This window comes from Phaenicophaeus curvirostris, chromosome 2 (genome assembly GCF_032191515.1).
Source record: "Phaenicophaeus curvirostris isolate KB17595 chromosome 2, BPBGC_Pcur_1.0, whole genome shotgun sequence".
NCBI lineage: Eukaryota > Metazoa > Chordata > Aves > Cuculiformes > Cuculidae > Phaenicophaeus > Phaenicophaeus curvirostris.
The window spans coordinates 75,729,755-75,756,465 of NC_091393.1; the positions used below are offsets into that span (position 1 = coordinate 75,729,755).

A 26,711-nucleotide genomic window follows, 5' to 3' on the forward strand; every position below is an offset into this window, starting at 1 on the left:
GAGCCCAGCCGAGGGGAACCGAACGGAGCCGAGCCCAGCCGAACAGAGCCGACCAGTCGCCGTTCGCTCCCGTGCGCGGCGCAGCGCAGCGCGGTACCGCAGCGCCCAGCCCGGCCCTGCGGGGCGAAGCGGAGCGGCAGCCCCGGGGGGAGCTCCGACCGCGCCTGGCACCGGGTAAGCGAAATACACCGGCGGCTGCGGCTCCTCCGCGTCGGGCGCGACCGGGGTTGGCCGACCAGGGGGGCTGGGAGGACGAGGGAGAAGCCCCGGCGCCGCTGCGGCCATTGCGGGGAGCCCCGCGGCGGGGGCGCCGGTGCATTGTTGGGGCGGGGACGCATTGTTGTTGTTGGGGCGGGGGGCGCGCCCGGGAGCGGCGCCCGCGGAGCTGCCCGCGTTCCGCCTCCCTCCTTCCCCCCCCCCCCCCCCACCCACCCAGCGCCGGGAGCTGCGAGGAAAACCGGGGTGGGTCGGGGCTGCGGGATCCTCACCCCCCTCCGCGGGCGCTCGGGCCGCTGCGGTTCGTGCCCCGGTTCGTACCGGGCAGCGTCGCGAACGCCGAAGCCGCTTTTGTGCGGGGTGGGAGCTGGAGAGCCGCCCGCCCTCCTCCTCCTCCTCCTCCTCTTTCTCCGGGCACCGCGAGCAGGTTCCCGGTACCGCCCTGCCTCTCTGATCCTGGAGAACCTTAACAAGGAGCTGTCGGGAAGGGCTTGTGGCCGTGGCCGCGTAGCCAAGTGGTACTTTTCCTCTCCTGTCTCCATCACCAGCCCCTCCAAACAGGCAAAACGTGAGGTTTTGGGTTTTTTTTTTTCCTTCCTGACCTGGAGCGCGCCCTGGGTGTCTGTATGTAGGTATTTGCTGGAGGCATCTCGCCAAAAATCGTGTGATGTGGCTGTAGTTAGCCCGGTGCCCGTAGCAGGTTCGATAGCTCTCAGCTGGATGGAGACCAGGTGTTTGGGGAATTTGGGATTCTGGACACCTCCCTCCCTTCACTTCTCCCTCCATAGCAGGAGTTGGAAGCAAAAGGCGGATTGGTGTGTGCTGAGGGTGGCTAATTTAGTTGAGTACAGTTCACGAGGAGCCCCCCCATCCTCTCTTTGTCTGTTATTCTGGGAGTGTCCTCTTCAGTCGTGTCATCTTCTGGTCTGAGCACACATGGGAAGCCACAGGCTGTAGGGCAGGAGCATCCCAAAGCCGCTGAACAGTGGCGTGACACAGGTGCCTCTTGGATGGTCCTGCGGATGCCCCACCCGGGTGGGACAAGGCCTTTGCAAGTGCATTGCAGGGACTGGTACCTCCAAACACCTGTGCTGTGAGGTCCCTGATAGCCTTTTAGTGTCTTAATGCATCTGAAAGAGAGGAAAGCCAACCACTCGGCTCATAACCGACTCCAGGAGGACTCCATTCAAACCAGAAATAGAAAAGCATTAAAGGATGTTTCTGCCACTGACTGCAATTAGCTGGTATCTACCTTGGAAAGGCCTTTTTTATCTTGAGCTTTTTAGTGGTAGGAATGTGCTACCTTTACACGGGGAGAAGTCTCTTTCTGCATACCAAAGGAGCAAGATAAACATAAAAGAAGATGTCTTTGAGGAGAGTGAGAAGATGCTCTGGTTTGGCTCATGAGTATGTTTTGTTGCACTAAGTTTGCTCTGTTTTTGTCTTCGGTAACCTTGGAAGGAACTGAAGCTACTGTATTTTCTGAGGGTGTTGGGTTTCTTGTCAAGAAGGCATTGTTGTGGCACTTTCCAATGCTCCATTTTCTTCCGTTTTGACCAGAGTGCAGTGCAGCTTTCCTGAAACATCCTGAAGTCATGAGTTGAGCCAAAAAAAGAAAAATACAGAGTGCTTTGCTTCTTGTTTGGGGTTTTTTTCCCCCTCTTCTGGGTTTCTGAAATATCCTTGGTCATATTTTTTAGCTTTCTTCAGCAATAAAAGGGGCGTGAGCTTTTTTTGATAAATCTTCATGAAATCCCCTTGTTCTGGGCACTAGGACTTGTAGGAAATCCCAGGTAGAGTGAGATTTGTGGTAAAAACCCAGGAGCTGGCAGTGCTGAGGGTTCCTAATAAGGCTTTCCTTGAGCCCAGGGTAGCTGGAGTGCCTTGGGTCACAGGGAGCCCTATAGCGTTCTGCCAGCACCTCGTCTGCCACCCTCCCCACGCATACTGAGGTGCAGCCCCACTCCACATCCTTTCCATAAGCACTCTGTTTCCATCCTGGCGTCCAGGGTGATGCTGTATGCTGGGGACCCAGGTGGCACCTCCCACTCCCAGGAAAGACAGCTGGGACCTGCGCTGTCTGATATGAAGCCTGCGCAGCCGCGGGGTGCCTGCTTCATACCAGAGGATACTCCATGCACTGTTAATTGCAGACGGTGCTGGTTATGGATCCTGTGGCTGATTTGCATATCAAAGCATCTGAGCTCTGTGGTGGGTAAAGGAGGCGAAGACTATAGGGTTTGCTGGAAGCTGGGGCCGGATCTTCCCCAGGGCTTTTTGTGGTGCCAAGATGACACAAGATGATAGGGGTGTTTGGAAAATAGAGATTGTCTCCATGTCCTTGAATGACAGCACCGTTAAGCCTTTCTTAATCTAATGCCAGCTTTCTCAGGGGTGGGAACCAAGGAGAGAGGGAGCAATCCTTGGTGGCCACCCCTCAGCTGCTCCTGCCCTACCTCCTTAACTCCAGTGAGAGTTTGCCCAGCAGCCCTGCACTGCCCTATGGCAGCTGTCATCCCCAACCAGCTGCTCGAGCAGCTGGTGTGACAATCTGCTGCCTGTTCTCCACGCTGCATGTCGCACAAGGAGGTAGAGGCCCTGCTTGGAGCTTGAAGCAAAGGGGCAGGTTTGCCACCACCTGAAATGGCTGTGCAGGATCCCAGGTCTTGCCTTATGGCTCAGGAGGCATTCCAGGGGGAACAGCAAAGCCTTGAATGGGTCATGGCCTCTGGGTTGCTGTGCGAGTCAAAGGAACGTTTGCCTGTGTTTGATATCAGTAGAGCTGTCTTCTGCTCCTCCCAGCTCTGGAAATAAGCTTGGGGAGCTCGGAGTTTGTTTGCAAGCTGAGGTGGAAACCAAAATGCAGGTTTCCAGACAGGGAGAGAGAGTCTGCCACTTTGTTCTTCGTAGGTGTGTGGCTACTCCTGATGCTCTGGCTTTGAAGGACTGTGACATGGGGCAGCCAGCCTTTCTCAGGATAGCTCCTCATCTTGCCACCCATCTCGGAAGTTGGTGTATGCAGGAACTGCCTTACACACAGCTCTTTCAGGAGGCACCTCTTTGCCTGCAGTCCTTGTCCTGTCAGCAGCTTTCTGGCTTGTTCAGGAGAGTGAGTTGGGGGGCAGCCCTGATGCATTGGCTAGAAAGTTGGTTAAATGAGGAAAAACAAAAATCAAGGAATGAATAAGAAATGCACACGTGTGTATGCACTCTGCAACAGAGAGAGGGTGGCATTCATGAAGCTGGTGCCAAGCTTGTAGAGGAAAAGCTTGCAGTACGAAACAGCTTTTTCTCTGAGCCTGCAGGCCTGCACTTGGTACTGCTTTCTTGCTTCATGTCCTTCCAGCATGGAGCTGGGTGTCTGCCCTATGCTCCAAATACAGATTAGCTGCAGGAAGCCTCTCTTGCTAAGTGTGAGATGCAGAACGTGTTCCTCTGTGCTTCTCCATGCTGCACTTCCTGCCCTTTGCAGGATTGTCTTTGCATGCTGTTATGCATTCCCTGCACATGACTACTAAGCAGTGGTGGAAATACTTCTGTTCTCCCATGGCTCTTGCATGTTAATATTGCCTGCTTGCCATTCCCCTTTTTCTGGTTTCAAGTCCCTTCCTCCCCATCCCTTGTAAAGCCAGGTCAGGGAGTAGACATGGTTTCCCACTATTCCAGTGTTCTCCTTAGGTCAAGTCCTTATAGTGGCTACACAGCTTATATGGACAAGATGAAGATTCTGCTGGCATAGCCCACTGCATCTTTTGAGCAAGGTCTCATGTTCTTGATGTGCTTTGGTCTAACTGTCAATGCCAGCAGCTCTGCTCACATAGCTGTTGTGCGGAGAAGGAAGAGAAGTCTTGTTTTATACATGCTCTTTTTCCACAGAGAAATAGCAGTTGGTAGTAAGGCTCTGGCTTAAAGCAAGGTTTTGGAGATTCCTAATTGTTTGGCCCTATCTGGGAAGATGTTTGTGTTATTGCATTAAGGGAAAGGGCTGGATCTCTTAAGGGACTGTGTATTTGAAAGACAGAAAATTGCATCAGCACCAGGAGAAAACAGCTGCAGGTAGGATTCATGTCTGCATGTTTTTAATGTGTTCTGTGAACTGTCTTTCCTGAAGCACCACAACCATGTTACCTCTGAGCAGCAAGCCGAAGAACCTCTCTGCCTTTCTTTGGCTGGACGAGTAGCTGCTGTGGCTCTTTCCTGTCCAACTATTGATTGTCACTCCCTAGAAGGATTGTCTGTCCCTGAAGGTACTCACATGAGTCTCTGTTGAGTGAGCTCATGCCCTCTGCAACCCCTATATTTTTGTGTGTGGAGCAGTTGTTTGCTTTGACACCCCTGGCCTTTCTTTCCCCTAGGGATACTTCTGCTGAGTCTGTGCAGCTCTGTTCTCTTGGCACAGTGCAGTGCATCACCCTGTAGACAGACAGCTGCCACCAGGGATGCGACCTCAGCCTCTCTCACACCAACAAGGCCACATGGTGCTGCTTATGGGGAGGTGTTGTGCTCTTTCCCGTTGGCCTGCATGGAAGAGCAGCTCTGACAGGCTCCCTTAAGAGCATTCCACTGTCTCCTAATGTGTTGTTGATGTAGGCTGGAGAGGGTGCTACTCAAGTGGAATTTCTTACGAGAGAGCATTTAGTAGGAGAGTCACGTGTTGGCCTGGCCTTGGTTTTGCTAATTAAATAGGGGCCTTTAGTAGGCTCAAGTCCCTTCAAAGCCAGGGGGTGAGAAAATCTTGGCGTCCTCTTAATTACTTAGAGGAAACTCAGATGGCAGCAGGCCTTGTCTCCTGTCTGAAATAATTATCGATGTCTCATGTCCTCTGTTTGGATGGTAGTGAGCCTGTCAGTAGCACAGGCTAGGGAGATCTCTGTAGCTGACCTTAGGATGCTTGGCCTCTTGAGTCAAAAATTTAGTACCTATCAGTCCCAAGGAAGATCTTAAAAGTGATTAATCCCTGAACTCCCTGTGCGTATGATGTAGACTCCCTTTGTGTGAAACCATTGGACTTGGGAGGCTTTCAGGTGATGGTGGTAAAGGTGACATCTTCCCCAGGATGACTGCATATGCAAGTTGGTGATTTGGTTTCACTGGGCTCTTGTCTACGCTTAAGGCATAGAGACCTGGAAATGAATTACTGTGTGTGCTGAACTGCGGTAGCTGCCCAGGGGCTCTATATTATTCACAACATAGAGAAGGCAGCTTGAGTTGGCATGAGTTAAAGTTATAAATCTGAGATGAAGGAATTGGAATTGCAGTGGATGTGAAACTCTGTGTGAACTCTCAGCTAGGGCAGAAGGCGCTAATGCAGCTATTGGATAGAAGAAGGAATTGGCTCCTGGCTGCATGGAAAAGAGGAACAAATAAAATGTGACAGCAAGAACTTTGTCTTCACCTTGCAAAGAAGGTCAGGGGTGACAATGTACTTAAAGGAGTTAATTTTAAAAATTGAATCTAAGCCCAAGTTAGACCAGGTGACAAGACTAGTTAGATTAGATGTGGGCAAAGCCTTATGAAATTCCCCTGAAAGTACTTAAAGAATAGACAAAGGCAACTTTTGCATGGTGAGCAGCCACCTTAGAGAACATGTAGTAGAGGGAGATCCATTGAAATAGGGAAAGAATGGGATTACAACCAGCCTGTCTAAATAAACTGGAATAAACAGTTAGGCAGTTAGCGTTTATCCTGTTAGGGAGGTGGGAGTGTATGCTGATTAAAAATCCATTGGTATGCATTTATCTGGAACATACCACATAAAGTCAGTCAACACCCTTGCCTAAAAGGATGGCTTGCCTATTGGCTGACCAGAATGATGGATAGATCTTTGCTTAAGTCAGTCTGTGTCACCGACCCAAGTGTCAGCCTCAGAAGCAAATGGTCTAGGAGTAGAAGATAGGAATCATCCCTCAGGTGGACCCACAACCAGTTGAAAATCTGTACTCAAAAGGATTTCTCTCTGATAAGAAATCCTGGCTAGGCAGAGAAGGGGAAAATGTTGGTATTACCAGGGTTTGTGAGCAGGATGAGTTAGTGCTTTGCTGGAGAGAAGAAAAACATGAGGCAAGCCTTGTGCCAGGCTCTATGAGTGACACCTCTAAGGTGCAGGAAGCAATTAGTGTTCTCCTTGACACAGATGAGGTGCTGCTGAAGGACCAGGCTTAGATATAGACGCAACTCTTGGAGGAGGATTTACACAAATAAGAGAGTATCCAGAAAAGCAACAGAAATTATTAAGATCTTTAGAAATATGCTATGGGAGGAAGGATGAGAGCAATTAGGACTGTGTAGCCTGAAGAAGAATAGATGGAAGAGGGAGCTTCATGGTTTGCGAGGACATACAACAATGTCCTTCTGGAATACTGTAGTTGTGATGAAGGCAGGGCATGAAGTCACTTTACCTGTAGTGAGGGAGTTTAGATTTTATGGTTTTCTGTAATATCAGTTGGGATGGTGAAGCAGAAGAGGAAGCTATCTTGAAGGGGTGGGGGGTGTTAGAACAAATTAGCCAAAAGTCTGTAGATATGGATGAGTTGCAGCTGGCTGGGGTTGAAACAAAGAATCTAACCAGATGACCTATTAAGGCCCCTTCAGGCCTGGCGGTTATGCGAAATGTTTGACACCTGGATAGGCAGCAGTTAGTAGCCCTAGGAATGAGACTTTACTGCTGTAGGAGGTGTTGGGGAGACTGGTACTAAAATACTCTGTCTAAATCCAGTGTCAGTGCTCAGAAAAAGATGCTAAAAAATTGAAGAGAATGCAGAAGAGTTACAAAATAATCTGAGGGCTGGAGAGAAAGCTTTATGGTGAGAAACATAAGGAGATCAATCTGTTTATCTAATCAAGGAAAAGATTAAGGTGGGACTTGATTATCTTGTATGAGCATGACATATCTTGTGACTGTGTATCATTAGCTTGGTAGGGTAGAAATGCCAGGCCGTGAAGAGCAGTAAGAAAAACCCGTCGTGGGTCGCTGGGTCTGTGGTCACCTTCAGAGCTGTGCAGCCAGCTCTCCCTGCTCTTGCACAGGTGGAGATCCCTCTCTTTACCTTTCATTGTTATCTCAGCTGAATCTCGTTCTCTGGGTTTCAAAGTCCTCCTGATTTGCTGTTCCCGCCTCAGTATCTGTCTTAAGCCCTTTCTTTGAGAATTCTCTACCTTATGAGGAGGCATCTCCAGTAAAAGAAAGTACTAGCCTAGCCCCAGCTAGTGTAGGGTGGTGCCCTGACAAACCTACACCCATCTCTGTGCATGTGCCTCTGAAACTGTTTTTCCCTACCTCTCCTCGCCTCAGTGTGTCACCTACCTTTGAGTGATTTATAGCATCCCTTCCATTGTGGCAACGAGCTTCTTTGCCAAACCAATACCTGGGAGCAGCCAGCACCTACCACCTCTCAACTCAACACCTGGGTCATGAAATAGATGAACGGAACCAAATGTCACCCTTGCCTCTTTTTTCCTGTCAGCTTGTGATCCAGTGCTCTGTCACCTATAGCTGCTGGTTTATTTAGGGTCATTACACCCGTTCTCGGTCCCCAAGGTGACGTTTCTGTGTTAGCCCAACGAACAAACCCTGAGAGGTAGGTTGGGTGAGATGCCACAGCAGATGGCTCGCTAAAATCTTGCTACATCTACAACTTCCCTTTCGCCCACTGGCACTGTAATGCTATTAAAAATAAAGATGATCCAGTGTGCCTGACAGGATGTATCCCTTGTAATTCCCTGCTGCCTAGTGCTACTGGAATCTCACACTCTCGTATCTTCATGTTTTATTATTGCCTGGGGTAGGAGGGGAATTTCAAAGCTAGTGGGTAGCTCCCGACTATGGTTGTGAGTCAGGGAAAGCAAGTGCTTTGATGTACTTTAAGGGAGAAGGAGGGGAAAAAGAAGCAGTTCTACTCTTTTATTTTATTTTCTATCAAGCTTTGTTCCATTTGACGGTAGCAGAGCTTTGGTTTGTAGGAAATAACCCTGGTAAGCATTTCTGTTATCTTCTGGGGAGTTGAGCGCTACAGAGTAGAACAGACTGAGGAGCTCCAGAAGAGTCTCGTGGAGTAGCAGCTGTACCTCAGCTCTCCTCTGGTGGGTACAGGGTAAGGGATACACCTTTGCAAATTGAAGGCATAAAAATATGATATGATTACAATGTTTGAGCATGGTCTGGGCCATGTCTGTGTGGTGCATTAAGTGCCTCCTTCAAAACACCTGCAGCTTCTGGCCTGCTTGCTATGTAAGACTGCCTATTTTGATTATTGCTTTGATGATATATTGTTTTGGCAGAAATGTTCCTGCTTCTCAGCCTGGCTTATTCCACCACCTCAAAACACCACAGAGCAGTTTTGCCAGTATAACTGCACCTCCATCAGCAGATTTATGCCTGTGAATACATGTTGATTGCTTGGCTCTTTCCCTCTGTGTCTAACACAGCTGTGCTTGCAGTTGTCTCTGTGGTTGGCTGGGTTTGAAAGATCAAATAGGACCTCTAGTTGGAACTCAGAAACCTAGGGAAGAGAAGGGAGGAGACAATCAAAGTGGAGAAGGTGTGCAGTTTTAATGAGCCTGCTATCAAAATATATGGGAGTGACTGATGTATGGGTAAGAAAGCAGTGCTGGAAGTGTGTGGCTGGTAAATAAGAGAACAAAGGAGGTTTTGGAAAGCTTGGGGAGAGGGGGCTTTGTGATTTGGTCTTTAGTGCATATTTTCTGTCTTTTATTTGCACTGGATTTCTTAGAGCAAGAAAAGGGATTTTTAAAGTGAGGGTAGACTTCAGCCCATCCAAGCAGTGGTGCAGGTAGAGATCTGCATTGTGGCCAAATGGGTGTGTGGACTGGAAACTCCCAGCCTAGGGCTGAAAAGCTGCTGCAGGGAGATGAGACTGTCTGGCCTATAGCACACAGCCCTGCCTGCTTTTCCCTCTACTCTCCTTTCTCCCTCCTGGCTGCTTCCAGCCTGTCAATCATCCTGTGATCAACCTCCAATTGCTCACAGCCCACCCCAGCATTTTAGAGCATCTCTTGACACTATTACCAGTGTGTTACTGATTGCAAAGCCTGCCCTTGCTACAAACCCCTCCTTGCAGAGCTGGCTCTGGAGATGCCAAGAAGAGCTTTCGGGTGACACCCTCTCCTCCTGCCCCAGCACTGGGCTCGGCTGCCTCGTTATTCCTGCTCTGCCTCCCTGCTTAGGGGTGTGTGCCTTTCAGTGCCCAGTTTTGTCTGCAGGAGCCTCATGCCAGGTGGATTTCAGGATCAAGGAGGATTTGAGACTCAAATGTGTCTGAAGGGGGGTGGTTTGGTATTTGTTGTGTTTTACCTATCTCTGCTGCTTCTTAAGGCATGTGCATTGGGGGTGGTGGGACAGGAACTTCTGCCTCATCCCTTGTTAACCCAGCAGGTGAGAAGGTCTGGGAGGAGGCCCTGCTGGTGCACACTGCTCCCTGCTGTGCCAGAGGGGAAACCTCCTGCTCCCTCCCCAGCTTGCAGCATGAAAACAAATACCAAAGGGAATAGCCAAGATGAGGTTTCTATGCTTCTAATCTGGTGACTGTGGATGCTGGGGAAGACAAGCAGCAGACCACAGAAAGTGGTCAAGCATATGTGCTGTTTCTGTTGGTGTCCCCTCATAGGTCTGAGGTTTGGCTCGTTCTAAAATGAACCTGAAGTCCTCTCCAGAGAGGGAAAAACTAAAGGAGAAAAGACAACGGTGCAGACAAGTGGCAGGTAGCAGGAGGCAGTGTGTAGGAACCACATGAGGTGTGGAATGAAGGGCCCATGGATGTGGAACTGAGCAGATCACCCCGCACCAACACCACTCCTTACTGGTTCCTAAAGGTGGACACTGTCCACAGACAGGAGAGACTGTGCCAGGGTTGGGAGGTCCTGTGACTCAGGATACAGATGGATAGGCAGTGTTTTATTCCTTCTTTCTCACTTCTTGAGACAAACTTGGTGCTCAGTGCCACTGCCCCCTCACTTGAGGGCAGGGAACATACATGGTTCTGAAGAGCCTAACTGCCAACCTTGGATGGAAGATTAAAGTAGCGGTGGCAAAACTTTGTAAGATGGTACTGCTGCCCGCCTGGGCATCTCTCTGGCTGCTCAGAGCTGACCTGACCTCAGCTGGTAGCATAGAGCTCGTGCTTATCCAAAAGCATCTTTGATTTTAATCCTATGGCTGGTGATGCTCTCTCAAGCAGGGACTTGACAGGTGTTGCTCACCCAGGAGAGGGGTAAATCCAAAAGCACCATCAGGCAGGGCAGTGACAGCCCCCTGCTGCTTCCTCAGACCTTACCAGTGGGAGCAGAGGACCATAGCTCCGGGCGGTACACTTTACTCCTAGTAAATCAACAGGGATTACAGCTGACTGTAGGTGAGGGTGCAAGCAGCAAGAAATACTTGTGTGCTGCTGGTACATCTAATTTGGAAAGTGGAATGTCTTTCCAATGCCCACGAATTAACTGCGTGTTCTCCTTGGGTGGGGGAGTTGTATGTGATTCTGACAGACAGAAGCAGAGGCGTGGGGCATATCAGCGGTCATGCCTGTGGTCACACAGCCAGTTAGAGTAGGAAGCAGAGCCAGGCTGTCCGGTGTCATGGGTACACGTTGCTTTGCTGCCACTCACTAAAACAGTGTGCTGACACCTCACCTTGCAACTCAGGGCAGCTGAGACACTGCGGATGAGCTGGATGCATGGTCATGAACAGCAGTGAGTCAGCGCCACAGGTGGGTGAATCGGTGTCAGGAGGAGCAGGTGGGCCGGGGCTTGGGTGAGGATAGCTGGGAGCTGCTGTATGGGAAGCTGGCAGAAACGGAGGGAGGGTGCTAGCAGTAGGTACCAGGGTGAGCTGTGATGATGTAAAAGAGCAAAGAATCATCCTGGGCAAGGATAGTACTGCTGGTGCCTCCACCTCTGACAGTACATAGAGTGCAGAAGCCTACATACCCTCCCAGCCTCTGGCGTGTCAGTGCAGAAAAGCTGTGCTGAAAGGATAGCACATAAGGGCAAGCTGAGTGGGCAGCTTACAGCAAAACTCATCATTCAATTGACGAGCAGTTCCTGGGCCCTATGTGTGACAATGTCCCATGTTCCTGCTTCTAAGGCAGTGTGCTCCAGGCACACCTCTGGCTTTCAAGCTTTGGTTGAACATGCACCAAGCCTTAGCTGAGGCTTTCTGGTAAAGCCCCCGAGACAACCCTCCCTTTGCCTGTAAGGAAAGGTTAAAAACCTCTGAAATCAGTCCAGCCTCTTAATGGAAGCGAGCATCCTTGCCAGCCTGTTTGGGGCTGGTAAGTGCAATAGCATAGGAGGTGGATCCAGGAAATGACAGAGGGAAACAGAGCCAGGAGGTCCATCACCGGTCTGATAGGGTGGAATAGATGTTGGCTATTTGAGGGCAGTAAAGCTATAACTTTCTTGAAGATGGAGGGGGACTTGTGAGGCTCTGAAAATAAGCCTGGCATCAGGAGACAGCTAGGTGCAGCTGGGAGGGAGGAATGGAAAATGTGGTGCTGGCTCTGGGAGGAGGCAGGACCTGGCACTGTCTTTTTGGCCTGGATGGGCTTCAAGACTCTGACCTGCCACCACATATGTGTGCAGTTCAGTAACATCATGCAGGGGCTGTTTCCAGCCACCCAGGATGGAGTAGAGCTTGGACACCAGAGAAAGCCTGCAGAATTTAAGGAGCCCTACTGAACAGTATCCTGAACATGAGACACTGCCATGGGAGCCTGGGCTTGTAACCCTCTTCCACCACAGCCCTACTTTGAGACCCGTAGCTTGCCTTAGCAGTTGGATGGCCTTACTTTATACAGCCTTCCAAACCTAACTCTTCCCAGGGCTGCTGAGTAAATGCAGTAATACAGCAACCATCCAAAGGAGAGGCTGGGCAAGGGCGAGCAGTGAGGGCTGCCTTCCCACCGACTTGCCACAGGACCACCAGATGGCAGGTTTGTGGTTCATCCTGGAGATGGGCAAGTGCCTGAAGAAGCCTTGTCAGTGCATTGTAGCAACCAGGAGCCCTTCGTTGAGCTGATGAAGGAGGGTCCCAGGAGCTGTCAGGAGACTTGTGGAGACCTTATGTTAAATCTGGTTTTCAACATCTGCTGGCACTCAGTGCTTCCTGAGCCTGGAGCAGGCTGCAGGGGGATGCTGGTGCACTCCTGTGTGCTGCGTCTAATCTCACCCTTTCACAGGAAGATCTTCCCAGAGCTTAAGGATCTAATGCAAAAAACTGCTGAATGTGCTCTCAAGTCTGCTGGCATTGGTGAGGGAACTGCAAGTGATAAGCCATGATGCAGCACACAGCCCTAGGTAACCCTCCCACGGCCCCCTCATCTTCCCATGACAGGAGAAAGGTCCCATGCTCATGTTGCCTTGACTCATCTCATCCTCCACTTCGAACCAGAGAGTGCTTAGTGCTGGTAAACAGTGTGTTATGAATAGAAACTGATGCTATACTGGGAAGAGTTTTCTGTGCTCGTGAGCACAGGCATAGCGGGACCTGGGTCTAGAAGCCATGAGCTCAGGTGGCAGGTGTGCAGAGGCTCTGGTGACCCCTTGGTCAAGGGGCTGGTGTGGACATGTCGGGGGGGGGATCTTCCTGTCCCCTTGGCCCTGGGAAGCCATCCACAGCCTCCTATCCCTACCAACATGTGATTGAGGGTGTTGGAGAGAGAAGGCTTGAAAGCAGCCAGGATTTGGGAAGAAGGAGTAATATTCAGGTGGCTGTGTTGGGCTGCAGTTATTCCTGAGGGGCTGCAGGTGTTTCATGTAGGGACAAAGCTGGTACAGTTGGCAACAGTGGGAAAATCTTGGGACTCAGTATCTGTCAGCTTCCTCCTGTTGAGATGGACCCTGACTCAGGAGAAGACATACAGCCAGCATCTGGGCAAGACTCTGAAGATGTGCAGGTGACTGCTTCAACGCTGTTCTGGGTGGCGATGAGAGTGGTGAGGCACTGGCACAGGTTGCCCAGGGAAGCTGTGGCTGCCCCATCTCTGGAGGTGTTCAAGGCCAGGTTGGATGGGGTCTTGGACAACCTGGTGTGGTGGGAGGTGTCCCTGCTCATGGCAGGGGGGTTGGATCTGGGTGATCTTTAGGTCACTTCTAACCCAAACCATTCTATGACTCAGTGACTCTGCAGTGCTCACTGGCATGCTGAGTAGAAAGCACCAAGCAAGGCATCTCTCTTTGATTGCTGCTCATTCCCACATGTGCATCCCTACACCCCTGCCGCTTGGAGAGCAAGCATTGATGCTATGGCGCTGCTGGCACTGTGGATTTCTCATGAGCTGCAGTGAATGAGTCAGCCCCAGGGTGGCGTGACGTGGAGCCCGGCAGAGCTGCATACAGCAAGGTTGATCTTGGAGTTCTCAGTATTGACCCTGAGAGGACATGTCTCCCTATCACCAGACCCAGCAGCCAGTCCTCAGCAGCCGTGCCTGGTGGCTGGCAGTCCTCAATGGACGCCTGATTCTTGTACATGGGGATTCCTTATAGGTTTTGACTGGGATGACAGTCAGGTGGCATGAGTGGAGGGCAGAGTGCCAGGGGTGAAATTCCAGCCTCTCTGTTTGTTTACAGGGCTTTGGCAGGTTAGCTGTGGCAAGCCTCAGGCATAAACAGGCGGGCAGGGCATCAGCGACAGGGCCATCTGCCCAGAAGGAGAGACTGTAGGAGGTGCTGCCCTCCTGCATCCCTGTACTTTCCCACTTCAGGCCCTGGAGGAGCGAAGCTTGGCTGCCGAGTTTGCTCTGGGGGCAGCCGGGCACCTTCTTGTCTGAAGGCTGGCCTGGGAGGTGTGCTCCCAGCCCCAGCAGCGTAGGGTGGAGATAGAATGTCCCTCTGCAGGCAGCTGTTTTTTGAAGGAGTGTGTTGGTGTGCCTGGGCTATACCTCCTGCTAGGGTCATGTTCAGGTTGGGGACTGCTGACTTTGCAGCCTTCCCCACTATCAAATGGGAGGATGACTGGGGGAAGGAGCAGCTAGGCCTTCCTGGGAGCTCTTGGGAGAGTAGAGGTGGTTTGCCAAGTGCAAACTGAATCTAAAGATCTCCAGTTTGAGTAGTGGAGGCTTTGCTTGGTCTGGTGCTTAAATATGCAGTGTTGTGTGGCCCTAGTCTGCACTGTCCACATTGTGTTTTAAGCCTTGTAAACATAATGCTCCCTAGTGCTTTCCTCTCAAATATTGGGCTGACTTCTCTTGAGCTAATTGAGATGCATTAGAAGAGCCAGGCAGAAGGCATCCCAGGCACAGCCTGACTGACATGTGAGATGAGGCAGTGTGGCTGTACTTTCTTCATTGATAAAAATCAAAATGCCCTGTAAGAAGCTCCTGACTTATCTCCAGTGTGTAGCATGTCTTTCCACACCATAATCTGAAAACCAAATGTTAAGAAGCCTCTCCTCCATCATGCATTAATGGAGTTTGCTACTGCCCTTGGCGTCTGTAGATCACCTGCCCTGGCAGTTCAGGAGACCCTAAATAATACAGTTGCTTGGGGAAACTTTGAGCTACTCAGATGCTTTAGTGCAGGGCACCTCTTCAACCTCCTTGCTGAGGAGAAGGAGTGGTACTTTTGGAGGAGCAGCCAGAAGCAGAAGTAAAGAAATTTGGAAACAAAATCAGGGGGAATGGCATGCTTTTCAAATCTGCCAGAGCCATTTCCCCATAAAGAGAAGAAAGCTTTCTGGTCTAGGATCATTTATTTAGCCAGTCGCTATGAAGTGTACTGCAGGAACCTATTTCTCATCATCAAAGAGAAATTCTGGTTAAGATACTTGATCTTTGCTGCCTCTACACTAAGACACTCAGCTGGGGCTGGGCTGGTATCTGGTGCACACAGCCAGTGTTCAGAGAATGATCTTGGAAAACATCTGATGCTTGAAGCAGAGCACAATGTTCAAGTCTGTCCGTTTTTAGGTAAACACTTAACTGTAGGCATGTATTTAAGTTATGATGGCTTCAGTGAGTACATTTCAATATAAGTAGGTACTTAGGAGCTTTCCTGAGCAGAGGTGATTTCTTCTGTATGAAGATCCTTAGAGAAATATCTTAACAAGCATTAGCCCATACAGCTGCCAAAGCTAGATTTGTGTTGGGAGAAATACTTAGTGGTAACCTCATCTGGGTTATTAATTAGTAATTGATCTTGGAATGCCATAATCTACTAACTATTTTTATACTCCTGCTTCTGTGATTTGTTTGGGAAGGCCAGACAAACTTCACGCCTGTAAGGAAAATTCTGGAGGAACTGGGTATTGTTCTGTCATGTTGTATTAAAGGCCTCAGCTACTGCTTTAATGAGTGATTTGTCTGTTCACGCAATACGTGTGATATGTTATCTTGTTCCAGACATGAGGTACAGAATGGCACGTTCACACTCTCCAGCAACCAGCAGAGAACAGTTTTGTTGTCTGAAGGTACCCTGATTGTCTTTGCAGTCCACCAGCTCCTTTTTATTTAGGCATACTGCCCATCTCTGTGATGCTGCACTTCACATCAGTCCATACAGCCAGATGCCTCTGGGAACAGCCAGGATTGTGATTTCTCTTGAAAGCCTATGGCACACTTTGCATCCTGCTGATGTTGTGCTGTATGCTGGCACCCATGTCCAGGGGAGGGTTAGATTTGTGGGTGCAGAGTAACCTTCAACTTCAAGGCTTCATGCAAGATGGAGACACAAGGTCAGAGATGAGATTCAGCCCAGGCTTGGGGCACCTGGATCCCATCCATCAGTGCTATCACTCTGTTTTCTTTCTGCATTAGAAGTTGTCTGTGGAAGCACAGAGTACAAGGGAGTGCTTTGAGAGGGAAAGGTGGCCTTGGGAAACGTGGCCAGAATAAGTGATGGATCTCGGCTCCCACTGATGCATAAGGATGAAAGCTGAAGGATTTAGGCTAGCAGTACAGTTAGTGGAATGAGAGCAGTGCAGTTCTGAGCATGGTCCGTCTCGGGGCTGCAGTCAGTTCCCCACTGATTTGCACTCTGTTTAGGGCAATGCTTTCCATGGAAAACAGCCACCAAGTGTGCAGGCTGCCTTACAGCACCTTCAGGCCATGATGCTTAGCTGCTGGGTGGTGTCCAAACTCAAGCCCATGAAAATCACCTGCTGCTGTTTTCCTTTCAGTGCCGCACCCTGGAGGTGCAGAGCCCGTGAGATAATGTGGGTCCATGGCAGGCATGCTTGAGGGGGCTGCAGAGTTTCTGGTCTTAGTTCTTCTGTGTGATGCTGGTCCATCTGGACAGAAGGGCCCTTTCTGACCTCACCTCCAGCTGCCTTTGGCACACAATCTTTGGTGTGCTCCACATCGCTTCTGGGGTGACCCCCAAGCCATCTCCTTCATGCCAAGTCAAGATTTCAGTGGTCTTAGTAGATGTGAGCACCCTGTCTGTGAGCTGGGGTTGTGGGCAAGAGGAGCCCAGGTTACTGGCTGCAAGTCCTTAGTGGACTTTCACAGGCCTAGTATTTGCTGTTGTGAAGCAGCTCTTTATAGATAAACAGAGCGGCTTTGCCCAGTTAAAGTGCTGTTTCTTTGTTTGTCCTGACATTGAGATAGAGTACAGATGACGTGAAGCTTGCACTGCTGCATCTTACCAAGAATTCAGCACCCTCCTTCAAGTTCAAGCAGCCACTTTATCTCGCACACCTTTATCTACAGGTCTAGGAGCTGGGATGCTTGCCTTGAAGTACCACTTTGCTGTTCCTGTTCTCAGCTGAACACCGTCGTCTCTGTGCCCAGTGCCCAGCCAGCGCTTTGTTCCCTGTGTTCCCGAGCCAGGTCCAGCTCCTCTTGCCAAGCCCCATGGGATGTAGAGAGACCATTGAAAAGAAGAGCCCAGTCAGCATCTCTTGAGTGCTGGTGGCTGGCTGAGAGCCCGGCATCCCCAGCCTGGTGCATGCAAGTGACTCCTGCCTGTAGACCCCAGCCCTGGCAGTCAAAGGCAGGCAGCGCTGCCCTGAAAACTCAAAAAAGAGATGTTCAGCCCTCATTCTTCCCATCAGGTAAAGGTTTTTGGGGAGATACCTCTAGACTAGATCCCTCTGCTAGCATCAGAGCTAACGTCCTGCAGAAGAGGAATTGGAACATCTTTTGACACCAGTTTGCCAAGTGAAGTCCAGCAGTTCTCTCTCTGTAGCATAGATGAGGGCTTGAGGGCAAAGACAGTCTGAAGACTGTGCTTAACGTCTATCTTCCTCTGCTATGACCTTTGTTATTTATTCAGTGCTCACCAAGAGCTCAAAGCTGGTCTCTCACAGCCACTGTCTCCCTTGTTGGTCTTCAGTAGTTGCAGGGACAGAGTGTATTAGAGGAGCCATGTACCATAAAACCTCAAGGTTTTTCCAGCATCAGAGTATCCTAGTTTGAACATCCTTATGGCCAAGGCTACTCTATTGCTCTTGGCTGTATTGGGTGCTGTGCCAGCCCTCTGTGTAGTGCCCTGGTGCTGTGCCATGGATTGGGCTAAGCTGCTGTTGCCAGAGCTCTGACTCCTATGATTTCTATGGCCGATGCAGAATACCAGTTCCTAGGTATTCTCCTATAACTGTCCTGGCTTGCTGGTGGAGAGCGAGTGGTGCTGCAAGAGCCCTTTGCTGATGGCTGCTGTTGTTGGGGAGCAGTTGACTTCTTTCCTCCTCCTGCTGTGGCTGCCAGATCTTTTCTCAGTATGGAGTTCTAAAGGGAGCTCAATTCTGCCTGCTGCAGTGCTGTGATTAAATTGACCTTTGTTGCTTACCTGTGCCATGGGTGCTTTGTAAACTAACCCTGCAAAGCTAGCACTACCCTAGGAATACTGTTAAGAAAGGTAAGGAAAACGTAGAAACATCCCCAGCCTGCAAAATACAAACCCGCAGAGCTGCAGTCTGCTTAAGGATCTTTGAAAAGGCCCAGCCTTTATTTGTTATAGGTAGGGTGCAAGTGCCACAGTATGGAGTAGGTGTTTCTGGTTTTGTAGGAGCTACACTGAGAGGCTGTTCCTGCTGGAGTTCATGCAGCACCCTGGCGGCCTGCCTCCCAGTGCCTGAAAGGAATGGGTTTCCCCTCTAGGGTTCCTGATTTCACATCCCATGTGTTTCCTGCTGGGTGAGAAAGCCAGGCTGGTGGGCTCTCCCCTGCTAGTGCCAAACTTCTTCACCTTCTGATGTGAAAAAGGTGCTTTCTATGTCACTGCTGCTCTAAGCAGCCCATACACCCACTTTGCCACTGTTCCTGAAATGATGCGGGGCTTCAGCTTTCCTGGATCCCTCTGGAGCACTTGCTAAAAGCAGGGGCGCAAAGCTTTTCTGAAGTACCATGCAAGAGGGATAATGCCCCAACCCTGTGTATGCTGAATGTGGAGTTGTCAGTGCTTAGAGCAGGAGGACCGGGCAAGGAAGAAGCTTATCCCAAATGATCTTTGAGTGAGCAGCTTGCACGCTGCAGAATAAGGAGTAGGGATGCTCCCAGGGCTGATGCAGTAGAGTATCCTACCAGCTTCTGGTGAGGAACCAGCTGTGGAGCCCGGAGAGGAGGCCTGGACAACTCTGAAGGATACTCCTTGCCACTGCTTGGTGACTTGCATCACCAAGGGTTTCCTTGATGGGAAATGCGGATCATGGTGTATAGGTAAGTGATTGTGCGCAAAATTCTTGTGTCTTTGAGTGCTGTGCTGCAAGGAGGTAAAGACTTCTCTTGTACAGAAGCGAGAAGGAGGAAACTGTCAATGTGACCTTGAGAGACTAGCTCAAAACCCTGGTTTTATGAGACACATACACATGCTTCACTTGAGGAAAAGCTGGGTGCAGATGTGAATACCCAGTCTGTGATGACTAGTAGAGGACAGACATGGGGCATGAGGGAGAGCAAGTATGTTAATTCCTCCCCCATGCACAAGAGGATTATGATCAGAGATAAACAAGAAGCTCTAAGATGAGGTAAGCTTACTGATAAAGGAAAAAGGAATGAGAGCTGGGAGAAGTGCAAAGCTCCTGCTAAAAATGTGTGCCTGTGCAAAATGGACAAGATGGCATTTGGTCACTTAATAAACAGAGGAGAACATGGAAAAATTCAGAGTAAAAAGGAATCACCTGGGAGATTGGTCCATGTTTCAGCTAAGCCAGACGTCATACACCTAAAAAGCTGTCCCTAACAGTGCTCAAAAGCCAAAGTGATTTTTTGTGCAGTGAAGATCCTGTGTGAATAGTCACTCTTATCTAAATAATGAACTCTGGGAGATCCATTCAGGGGCAGACCTGCAGATATTTTGCAAGGTAAAGGTGCAAGTAGTGTAAGCGCTGATAATAGATATGCAGGAGATAACCAAGAGGGCAACCCCTGAGGAACAGCTTATGTTTTACTGGGATCTGTAAACCAGAAGCTGAAAATCACTAGTGTTAATAGTTGGTGGAGCCTTCATCCTTGGGTTTTGTAAATGTCCATTGGGAAATGGTGGAGTTGATACTGCTGAGGCGTTGGTAACTGATGAGGAAGCCCTGTTTTCTGGGACTCACTCCCAGCCAGGGTTTGGTTGCCATATGGCTACCACTCTGAAGAATACACAGCGTGAAGTCCAGCACCTCATCAGTCTCAACTCTCAAATTATTCATGTTGCATTTGCTGTATCACTACCAGCATATGCCTACAGGAAACAAGGGAAACCAAACAGTACCTGCTATTTCTGTACAGATTATAAAGCCAAGGGTGATTTGTTTCTGATAGAATTACAGCTTGAAGGGAAAGCGACAGGTAGGTATATTTGGAACTTAAGTGTTTGATTGGGTGACTCATGAAATCTAACACTCAAAACTTAATGCAAATCGGGTTGACTGCAACTCTGCCATGCAGACTGAGAGCTGATTGATGTGGAGAGCTGTTAGCTAGGTTTGGGCTTCCTCTTGATGGCAGAGTAGGAGAAGGGCTGTTGCTGTGGTCTAGGGTGGACATATGGATGGGACCCTGGAGATGTCAGTGCAATGTCAAGACTTCATAGTGTTTGTCAGGAGGCAAACAAGATTTGTCTGAGGACCTCTCTTTAGTGCTGCAGAAATGCCGGGTGCCATGGCTGTGTTCATTCCTTGTAGCTGAACAGAGGCAGTTGGACTCCCTTCTTGGCAGCAGAGCCACAGCATGGCATTGTGTGGGTGTTGGTGTTATGTCAAACCTCCTCGGAGGGGAAGCAGACAGCATCATCCCTTCACTGACAGCCCAGCAGGAACAGACACCCCTTGCTGAGGAGCACCCAGTCCAAAGGGATGTGAAAACTGAGGCAGGAGGGTAGCAGGGTGCAACGTGGAAGCAAAACGTGGAGCCAGAGAGACCAATGAGCATTTAGACTGAGGGCAGAATAGCCAACTAAGATTAGAGGAGCATGAACCATGGTGTAACAGGGTTTCGAGCTGTGGTACAGCAACTCTTGGCATGGTACGTTATGTGCAGGGCACCATGTGCTTTAAAAGCAGTTCTAGCAGATTGGAGGGAGTTTCTATAAAAAAGAGGCATAAAAAAGACCTAGCTGTCTGGAGCTAAATCTGTATCACTTGGCAAGGCAGACCATTTCCAGTGGGCGAAGGCAACATGAAGGATTTTGCTGATGTTAAAAGGCAAGGTTTTGTGATTGGCTATTCTGAGTAACTTTGAAAGGGACAGAGTAATGAAATTGACAGGTTCCCTGACCTTCAGGGAAGTTGGCACCCAAAAGCTCTTCTCCTTATTGAAACTTAAGGATCAGAAAATAATTTTCAAGAGAAGTGTTGTGTGGCCTAGTCAAAGGAAGACTGTCCAGATGGATTTGTGGAAGTAAAAAGACTTTGTTTCATCTGAACTTGAAGATTTCCCTGATGCTGAGATTCCTTTGCTTGTGGAGTGTTTTCTCACAGGGAAGGGAGTTCTTTCAAGAACCCTGTTTCAAGCCCTTGAAGTGAAGGAGCAGCCCAGTACTGAGACCAGGAATCTCCAAAACTCCTGTGTCCCTTCAGGATTCCTCTCTAGCAGGTTCTGAACAGAATGTCGGGAGGAGTTCCCCTCCTCCTTTTAGATGGGGAAGCCGTGCTTCCTTCTTGTTTGATCTCTGTAGGTCTCTGTTGCCTTTAGGAGAAAATCAAACCTAGATTTCTTGTGGATCCAAAGGCTCCCCACTCTTACAGTCTACTGCCATCCCTGCCAGACACAATCCCAGCACAGATGAGTCGTGTGGCCGGCTGTGCCGGGAGCACTACCAGGGGTTCCCAAGTGGCAGGATGTACTCAGCCAGCAGTACGCAAGCTGCTGCAAAGCAGCGCTCTGAGCAGCATGGGACCAGGGGTTGGCTGTGACAGTGACAATACTTGCCAACACCAGAGCTGGGAGCTGATACACACAAAAAAAAAAGCGTGATGCCCTTTGCTGGTAGATATTTGAGGCCTCATGCAAAGCCAGCTGGAAGGACTTCAGATCCAGGGCAAGGGTGCGCTTAGTTTTTACTTTGAAGAAGCTGAGCCTGCCAGATCAAAGCTTTGGAGGCCAAATATCTGCTTGGCTAGCTCTTACAGACAATGAAGCATGCAGGGAGCTTTGTATGTTGACTGGAGAAGATGGAGAGGAGGCAGAGAGATGCAGGGCTTTGGCAGGCCTTTCTTCTTCCTGGTGATGCAGGACTGATCCCTCCTGTATGCTTGTCAGTGCTTTGCCCAGGCTTGTTTAAAATGCACCAGTAGCACATTTGCTTCTAGATACTTTTTTCTCTTGGCCTGCTGATCATGTTCCTCCTCACTGCACCTGGCGTGTCAGCACTTCTCTGGCCCTCAACTGCCTGAAAGCCCCATGCCAGGTCTGGAGCATGGTGCAGGGCAGTTTTCCCTCTGCTCTGTCTGCAGCAAAAGTGCTACTTACCCCTTTCCTTTGTTGTTGTGTTCTGGGAAAGGCTTTCAGCTGATTTGCAAGAACTCTTCTCCGTTTCTCTCGAGACTTTTGCCTGCCTGCTCTTCAAGAGTCAGACTGTTTTTCCTGTGGTCTGTTCATAGCTGCAAGCAGTATGCATGGAGCTCTGCTGGGCTTTGTTATCAAAGTGTGGGTAATGTAGGTTTTGCAGGGATGGAAAGGCTCCCTCAGTCTTGGGTAGCTGCTGTGTTGAGGATCATCAAGTGTCCAGTGCAGGCAGGTCTGCGCTGCCCTGGCAAGGCAAGGGCTCAGGGTGGCTTGTCCTCCAGGCTTAGGTCCCTGGTGTCACAGTGTGGATCACCTGTGGTGCTTGAGAGACCAAGGGGACCCCAAAGGAGCAGATGTGCAAGGTGCAGGCCATGCTCCCAGCACCCTCTGGGACCAGGAACCAAAATGCATCTCTCCTTCCCGAATTCCATGTCCTAGAGATTCAGAAAGTTTTTAGTGGTGTGGTTTTATGTTTGTTTTGTTTTTTTAATCTGGAGATCTTCAGTATCCTGAGCCCAGACCTGCTGGTATCCAGCTGACTGTCTCTGTGCATGCAGCCTTTTGTGAGCCTTGTCACATTTTCATAAACGAACGCGTCTCTACCGGAACAAATTTCGCTGTTCTAATTACAGATGGGGTTATTAATATTTACCAGTGAGAAAACAAATGAGTGTAGCTTGTGTGCTTACGTCGTTCTGGCTGCAAGGGCAGGCATATGCTTTATTGATTTATGTTATTATTCTGCAAACGTTTTTCAGGCCACCTTCTTATGTCTGGCTGACATCAGTGGTGTGGCTGGAAGTACACAGCTAGACACTTGGCCCATGTCAGTGCATCAGTCTGGATATCCAGCTTCTGCATCGCTCCTGCCCAAGTCCCTGCAGAGTGCTTTCTCTTTCTTCTTTCTTCCTGATGCTAGTGGTTTGGCAGAGGGTGTGAGCATTGAGCATGGGGGGCAGAGGCTCCAGGATGAGCTGGTGAGGAGAGAGCAAAATGCCCCATTTGGGAGGGCCTGGAGCGGAGTATTTATTGTTTGCTCCAGCCACACTGTGACACGGCCGAGTTCAATGTGACTATGAGCACCCTGAAGCACATTCTGCAACTGAGATGCAGCATGGAAGGGCCAAGGCATGTCATCCTGGCCTTCCTAGCCTTACGACACCTTCTTCCCTCTTTCCCTTTGCAATGGGTGGACAGGAGCGTGAAGGCTTGCTGGGCTCCTATGGCGATGTTCATCCAAAAGGAGAACCCAGTGAGCTGTGCTGACCTGCATGCAAAGGACGAAGGCAAGGAGGAGAAGAGCCTCTGCCCTCTTGCGTCTACCAAGCCCTAAAGAGCAGCGGTTCCCAGGGCTGTGTTTGCACAAGGCTTGGCAGGCAGGCGCTGGGCTAGAGGCTGTGAACTCCAGCACTCTTTAGCTAAGAGATTGGATGCCACTGCTACTGACACATGGGAGCAGAAACATGGCCTGACGTGGAGAGCTGATCCTGCTGGGAATGTAGAGCAGGCTTCTCTGGGGATGGGGAAGCTGTGGGACTGTTGTTCCTCCCTCCTTCCCACTGCTCAAAGAGAAGGGGATGGAGCCCAGTATTGCTGAATAAGAGCCGAAAATGCCTTCTGGCAAGTCTTTCTATGCTGTCCTTGCTGTTTTGAGGAAGTCAGCATTAAATGCAGAGAGTGCAGGAGAGGAAGGCTCCGGGGCTTGCATGGGACCTGGTTTGATGTCCTGCTCTTGCTGTCTTCTTAGCCTCGCTGTATGCTGTGATGTGAAGCTGTGCTCACTGTCACAAAAGAGCTTGGACAACTCGGACTGGTTCCCACCACCCCAGCCATCACAGGAGCTTCCCACCAAGTATCTGCACCTTGGCTGTCTTGATATGCAGGAGCCTGTGCTGATGTTAGCATCTCAGCCCAGGTAGAGCCAAGCTCAACCTGTCCTACAGCCCCTGAGGGGAAGGAGGGACCAGGAAAAACACCTTTAAACCGTGTCTGGGTACAGCACAGCCTGTGTGGTCACAGGGGCTCTCTTACCTGCAGTGACAGCATCCAGGAGGCAGCCAAGGTCCTTCCCCAGAGGCAGGCAGTAGGATCTGAACGGAAAGCTTTGTAAAACCATCTCTGTTTTGGGTGGAAGCAGGACATGGATGTGTGTTTGGGGAGGGAGGCAGTTATTGCTGGAGGAGTCCCCTTCTCCCTCCCACAGTGCCACAGGGATTTCATTTCGTAATTGGGAGGTGCACTGCTGTACCACAAGATTGTGCTCACTGCGAGCGCCAGCTTTCCTCCCTGTCTGTGCCTTGCTTAAAACACTGGACTTAATGTTGACTGCCTCCAGGACCAGCTCTGCACCTTGTAGCACAGGCTGGTTGAGGGTGGAGACAGAGGGTCCCCTGAAGTAACTGCCTGAGACAAAGGTGTAAATTGAGTGGGAGAACAGAGGTACTGCAAGGCCCATGGGTTGTGCTGTGTCTGGCAAGACTAGCCAGCCTCCTGGTCAGCCAATAGGTTCCTGGGGAAGGTCTTTGGATGAAGGATGCTAGGTTCGCATTGTCTGTTGAGCCTGTAGAAATGGTCACCAAGCTTTTTCTTAGTTGCCTAATTTGGTTTGTAACCCCAGAAGAAGCTGGGCACCTTGGTGGGTCTGACCAGACGCAATGCGATGGAGGGTCGCCTCTAGCCTGCTGCTGCGTGTGCCTGCAACTGAGGAGCTGGGAGGACAGAAGTTTTCCATATCCCTGCAAGCTTTCCCAGCCTCCTGCACGCGTAAAGCTCCTCTATCTCTGTGGGGAACCCCTTCTTGTGCTCACCAGCTGTGTGGGAGGTTGCATACCTAAGGATGGTGCTGACTGCCACAATGCCGCCTGCCTGGGCTGATGAAAAGTCATTTCAAGCCTTGGGCATACACCATAGCTTTTCCATTACTGGGTGTTATGGCTAGGTTACTGGAGAGGCTAGTAACAGTCTGTCCTCTAGACTTCAGAAAAAAAATACATCTTTGGGACCTGTTTCTGTGAAATGTTGCTTAAATTATCTATAGACTTGCAAAGTTTGTCTTAAATGTGTAATGTTTTGTATAAATAATGATTATGGTAGGGTCATGGGTAATGCGAGCATATGAGCATTGTTTCTTTTAGAAAGATAACCAGAAAATGGGGCTATAAAACATGCAGTAATGAGGTAAACAGTTTGAGCTCTGCAGAGGAAAATCATACTTCCCTGATCTGTTGAAAGTCTTTCAGTACTTTGGTAAAATAATAGGTAATATTTCAGCCAGCTGGTGTAACTTGCTTAGATGTTCATAAAAGCTCTGAAATTTCTCACAAGACTGTTAAGAAAACTGTCCCTTGGAGGAGAGGTAGAGTCCTGAATCAAAAACTGGCTGAGGTCCACAGGCAAAGCCTAGGAGTGAATGAACAATTACAGTGTGACAAGAGCAGAGGGATGAGGTCCTTTGCTGTTAATGACCCAGAAAAGATAATGTGCAGCAAGGTACCCAAAAATCTGCTGATACCTTGGAGTTGTTCAGATTTGTCAAGATGAAGCAACTCCAAAGTGACTCTGTGTGAAGCAAAGTGGTGCAAGGCGATGAGAAAGTAAGTACTGAGAAGCGTGCAGCAGGTGTATGGGAAGGAATGATTTGTTCTCGGACATAGTTGGCTTCTAAATTATTGTGCTTACTCGGAGTAGTAGCATTGTGGGCTGGTTACAGAGATGCTTTTCCTCAATACACAAAGATTTCGTCAGAAAAGTAAATCATGCTCAGCTGCACAAAGAGCAGCATAAGGAGAGACACTGTTTTGACAGTCAAGGTCATTTCCCAACCCAGGATATCGTTTGCAGTTCTGGTCACCGTTCTGTAGGGTCAAGAGAAGATGCATTGAGGATGTGTGGTGAGAGTGGTCAGAGCTGGAAGGCACCTTGTGTCATGGGAAGGAGAGAGGGCAATTAATAGCAGTGAGCTTAGTACGACTGGAAAGAGCAAAGGCTTCTATTCTTTACCTTTTCTCACAATGCAAGGAGAACTGAAGGCTGTGAAATTGCAGTGGAATCATGGTCTCTTATTCAACGTGTGGAGTTTGCTGCAAGGTAACGTTTATAATCTAAAAGTTTACAAGATTCCCAGAAAGAGGAATGAGCAGTATTTCTCTTTGGAGTGAATCCATATAGGCTGGGACTTTAGGGATAAAATAGAGGGATATAACCATTCACGCCCCAAAATGTGTGACTTTCCTTTGGAAAATCTCATCCCATCATTTCTTCCCATCCCTCCCCTGGAGCTTCTAAGCAATTCATTAGTTCAGCCAGGGTGAATTATCCTGCCTGGCTCCCCAGTTGGTTGCCAACTGTGATCTTGTGGCTTTTTCACTCACTTTTTCTGCTCCCAGCAGCCCTGCTCCAGCTCTGTACCCGTGAATAATTCTTAACAGGTGGTTTGATGGCATTTCCAATGTGTTTCTGCAGTTAATTTTCATTTCTAGACCATCCCAGTGATGCTCAGTTTGCATTTATCCATTGCTAGCATGGTCTCTGTTTCCCATGGAGCTGTGCCACACAGGAGGAAGATCTCCCCGTGTCCAAACAGTGATGTTGTAGTGATGCTGACCTAAGCCCAGC

General features: G+C 49.6%; 1 protein-coding gene across 3 annotated transcripts in view; it reads left to right on the forward strand.

Annotated features, from left to right (window-relative positions):
- Positions 1-34: 34 nt before the first annotated feature.
- TMEM63B (transmembrane protein 63B) overlaps positions 35-26,711 on the forward strand; it is a 45,234-nt gene continuing 18,557 nt past the window's right edge. For 2 of the 3 annotated variants that reach the window (XM_069852514.1, XM_069852516.1), the window contains exon 1: positions 35-174. The gene's annotated coding sequence lies outside the window, so the exon portion shown is untranslated. Of the gene's footprint in view, positions 175-8,286; positions 8,307-26,711 lie in introns of those variants that run through there. The other variant, XM_069852515.1, reaches the window with a different exon arrangement.